Here is a 5423-nt window from a genome sequence, read left to right on the forward strand (position 1 = left end):
GAAACAATGTATAATTCAAATAGGCCAAGCAATAGAATGCATTCCTCAAATAAAAGTATAAAAAACTGTATTTATTAGTACTATATGCAAGTATTATCTGTTCTGAGTATACAACTTCAATCGTAAGTAATATCCAAATAATCATTCTTTTTGCACTGAAATTTATGATTTACAAATGAAACTTATGTTTGAAATATATATTGGCAAACTTTCTTATATCAGCATACCAAATTTCTTAATTTTAGTTCAATGCATTAATATCATCATGATACTATACGTTAAATTCTTTCTCCTTATATGTATTTTTTAATTTATAAAATACAATCCTTATTTACATGAAAAATGATCTAGGAATATTTTCAGGAATGATTCTTTTGTATAAATACTTAAACTGTGGTTAGATAACGTGCACTTCTGTTTTATGGTAAACACTTACAAAATGTGTACAGATACTGGCCTCCACACTTCATAACAAATGCTTGTCCTCAGCTCTATATGACTTCTGGATATATAAATCAAGAATGTATATATATGCATGTATATATATATGTATGTATATATATGTATTCATGTGTATATATGTATGTATGCATGTATATATATGTATGTATGTGTGTATATATATGTATGTGTGTATATACATGTATGTATGTGTGTATATATATATATATATATGTATGCATGTATATATATATGTATGCATGTATATATATATATATGTATATATATATGCATGTATATATGTATGTGTATATATATATAATATGTATGTATGATTATGTGTTGTTTAAAATATTATGATTTGAATGGAACACTGTGCAATAGTTTTCAATTCTTTTGGATACAGATACTGCCCTTGCTTATTATAAAATTTCACTTCAATCTTAGGAACACAAAAGCATTATATGTAAACAAACATTTTGATGCACTTCACTTACATGAATGCTTTCCCAATGTTAATTTCAGTCTGTTATAAGAAATTTGTAAATTAAAAAAAAAAAAAAAAAAATCTTATGCTCTTTTGTAATACTTTTTTAAGCATTGCTAAAAAGTGTAATATTTTTAATCTTTTCATTTTCAATATACAATTGATTATGTAATTCAAATCCTTATTTGTTTATAGAATATCTCTACCCCCACCAAACAAATTTGTTTTAAAAAAATCCTATTATACAATATTTATTTCATGTATATTCAAAAACTACAATATCTGTAATGTATTAATGATTGAATTCAATTTTAACTGAAGTGCTACAGATACTAGCCTCCATTTCTATTCGAGTGGGAATCCTTATTTCTCTGCATATTTTTCTCATGTCCACTGAAATGATCTTTTTTTTAATGTGCTTATATATTAACTGAAACCATATTTGCCTGATGTGTTGCTTAATTATTGCATTTCTGTGTATGTTGCCCATTCACTTATTTTTCTTTCTGTTTATATTCAGCTGTTTCATGTCCAAAGTGACATATTATCGAATGGAGAAAAATCAGTTACAGATACTTGTCTCCATTCTTTTTTAAAAATATCTAATCTTATACTTATAATATCTCTCGTTGCCAATAAATGATTTCATAGTATATACAGAAAATAAGTATTTATAATATTGGATGTTTAATAATTCATTATTCATCAAATATACCTATTTTATTCTCTGGGAACAGATGTCGGTTTTATGAAATGAAACAAAATTCGTTAAAATTGTAACTATCCGCACAAGTTAGATGTAGAAATTCTTTACAAAAATAGGTACAGATACTTGCCTTCCTCATTTTTATACCTTCCTCCTTAGTATAAACCCTTTATAATGTACAATAAATCTTTACTGATACAGATACTGGCTTCCTCACCTTGACAGAAATGTTTTTTTTTTTTTTTTTAAAAATATTCCATACATGTAGTTGCCATGACATTGATTCCGTCAGCGATACATTTGTCTGTTGCAATAATTCAAAATTCATTTACCAAAAAAAAAAAAAAAAAAAAAAAAAAAAACAGTTCCAGAAACATTTATTCAATAATGATAAAACATTGTAGCTCAATTGAATGATAGCTGACATAACTTGATACGTACAGGCAGTTTATTAGTAAAGAAATGAAAAATTTATATAAAAAAAAAATAGATTATATTTAATTCAGCATACAAATGAGTTAATACTTTTTTTTATCCTATTAGAGGAACTCACTTACCTTTTTTACGATATCCTTAACAAAAGAAATGAAATCATTTAATTGTAAATTCAATGAAGGTAACAAATGTTATTGCCGTACAACATTTTTCTTTGTAAACAGTCAGATAAACAATCGTAATTCATTAAAAACGAAAAGTGATAATTATCCGTGTGCACCTCCAAGTATTTTTCCAAACTTCTTTATAATTAAAAAAAAAAAAGCAGAATTTTAGTATGTTATATTAATCAGTGATCCGTTAAAACGTTTGTAATGAATCATTTTCGAATAAAATATCTTATTTCTGAGAATTGCCACCGTGCACAGTAATACAAAATTCAAACATAAGATCGTGATACTTTATCCGTTGCAACGTATCAAATGGATTGTACGCATTAAAAAATAATTGTGGAAAATGATATCCTACTTCTGAGAAACGTTTTCGGATAGGATCATAAATCATTCGGATACGAAACGTTACAATTTAAAAACAATTGCCAATACTGAAAAGTGAAAAAGTTTGAATCTGTAGAGGCTGTATTCTAGCGTCCCAGGATACTTTTCCAGTTTTTTGATTGGAAGACGATTTGCAGCTCGATTTTGCTTCAAAAGGAACTGTGACCGTGTCTGTTGAAATTCATTTCTTGAACTTCGATGGCGGTCTTTTAAACGGAATATTATTTGTAATTTTCATTTGTGTATTTTAGAATGGTGTATATTTTATAACTCATTATTATTTCCTTAAAAATCTGACCTTCATTCTCGTTCCCTGCTGCAGACGATAATTATCACTTCGAACCGAGGATGCAAAAGAGTTTGTTTTTCAACGGAAAGAAATGAAATGGCGTGTAACTTAATCGGTCGTTCTTTTTCAAATTTTCTGTTCCGTAGTTAGTTGCGAAGTATTTATTTTACCAGTTAAAAATAGGAAGTGTCTTTTTATCATATTGTAGTCGTCGAATTCTGTAAGTGTTCTTTTTATTTAGCAATTAGAAAACCAGAAGTGCAGTGCGGGAAAAAAAACAAGAAAAAAAAAAAAAAAAAACGCCAACCGGGTGCTTAATTGCGTCATTTTATTCCTTTTTCTAACGCTTCTTTTGGAATATTTTGTGTTTAACACTGTAGCATGTCAACAACTGTTTCCGACGGACATTTCTTTTGGAAGGAAAGTGATAACTGTTTTAGAATCGAAAGTGAAATGATGAATGTGAGCAATTGAGTTATATGTCAGATTATCCTACCATTGGTGTTTTGTTATGACGTGTCAAAATTGTTTTCCAAACATAATCTTGAGATGTTGTTACAAAAAACTGTAATAAAATTTATATAGTTATTTCAATTATGCCATTTGATTCAGGAATTTTGGCTCATTCTGATATGTTGAGAAAGCAATAGAAAAAAAAAATTGCAAAAGCTAATGCAGTTGGAAAATGGGTAAGTTTTTCTAAAAAATTTTTCAATGGTTTGTTTGCAGTTTGTATTAAAATCTTATAATGTCATCAGTTTCTTTTATATCTGCTTTTAGTGTTTACGTTCAGATTTTTCATTATATCTGATTTTGTAATTTTGATTCCAATCACTTCAATAAACCTGTTATGTTTAATTGCGTACCAAGTTTCTCGTTAAGTAATCTCCTTGGTAGTATAGGTAGCCCTTTTTGTGACACATTAAAACTTTACTGTTTCATTTCCAAATTTTCTTCCTTTGTGTTCTTCAATTTGTGGATAAATTCCTATTCATTCTTAAATAGATTCATATTCTGCATTCACTTTGTTTTTTTAGAATTGCAAAACAATTCAGCATTCATTGAGTGGATAAGTTCTTGCTATCTAAATAATTCTGACCAAAAAAATTTTTTCTATTAAATTACTCAAAAGTGAAGTACAGTCCTTTCAGCAAGGCGTGTTATTCGAAATTACAATTTTGTACTGATACTTTGGAAATGAATGACTATTTTTTGTTTTGTTTTGAGAGCGAGTGCTGAAATCCTTTCAAAATGATAGAAATTTCATAAATTTTTGGTGCATAAAAAAATACATTTTCTTTTCAAAACTTTGTGTTTTGACCGTGAAAATAATAACACAAGCAAATAAATTTCCTTTAGTCTATATATATTAGACATCAATTTTTGTTACATGTGTATTTTACACACATTCACTTCGTTATACTTTTGTCTTTCAATTTTAGTTGCATGTCTCCCCCCCCCCTCCCCCATTGCACACTTTCACTATGTTGGTGTGGTGTGGAAGTACGCAGAGTGCAATTTTGGTTCATTTCAATATGTAATTTATGTACGTGGTGTCTTTACAATTCACTAAAGAAGAAGCATAAGTTTCAGTAATGATGCGGACAAATTTGAATTGATGTCTCTTGTTTTCGAGAATTAACTTTGGTATTGTAGTGACCGATTTTAATTGAACATTCTTTTTAGTATTTTCTAAAATAATAACCTATTTCGGTTTAGAGGGAGCCTTTTTCTGATTACAAATTTAAATGTAGTTTTTGTGCATTAAATTCTTAACCCCCCCCCCCCCCCATTTTTTAAAGTTTCAACTGTTTATTTCTAGTGTTAATTTCATTAGTTCGCATCTCTTAATGTTAACTAATTTTTTTGGTTGCATATATTTCTTTTAAATGAAATCAAATTGAAAAATGAACTGCTTGTATTTGTTTTGTTTTGAGAGCGAATTCTGAAATCATTTCTGATTGCTTGAAACCCCTTGATTTTTTATAAATTTTGAGTGCATGAAAAATACTTCCCCCCTCCCCCCAATTTGTGTTTTGAATGTGGAAATAATATCACGAGTAATCAACTTTCTTTTAATTACATTTTTGGTTTTCGCTCTTCCTTGCATGCATCTTTTGACTATTCCCCCCCCCCCCCATTACAATTTTGTGCTGATAGTAGTGAAATGAATTCAATTTATTTTGTTTTGTTTTCATGGAAAATGATCAAATCTTTTCTAAATGATTGAAACATCTGGAATTGCATAAAGTTGTGGTGCATAAAAAATTAATTTTGTTTTCAAAATATTGTGTGTGTGTATATATATATAAATATTAGACATTAATTCCAGTTGCATGTGCTTTTTACACAAATTCACCCCATTATACTTTTGCCTGTCAATTTTACTTGCATGTATATCTCTCCCCCCCCCTGCACATTTTCACTGTGTTGGTGTGGTGTGGAAGTATGCAGCATACAATTTTGGTTCGTTTACATGTGTAATTTATGCACAGTGTGTCTTCACGA

This window comes from Argiope bruennichi, chromosome 2, assembly GCF_947563725.1.
Source record: "Argiope bruennichi chromosome 2, qqArgBrue1.1, whole genome shotgun sequence".
NCBI classification, from domain to species: domain Eukaryota; kingdom Metazoa; phylum Arthropoda; class Arachnida; order Araneae; family Araneidae; genus Argiope; species Argiope bruennichi.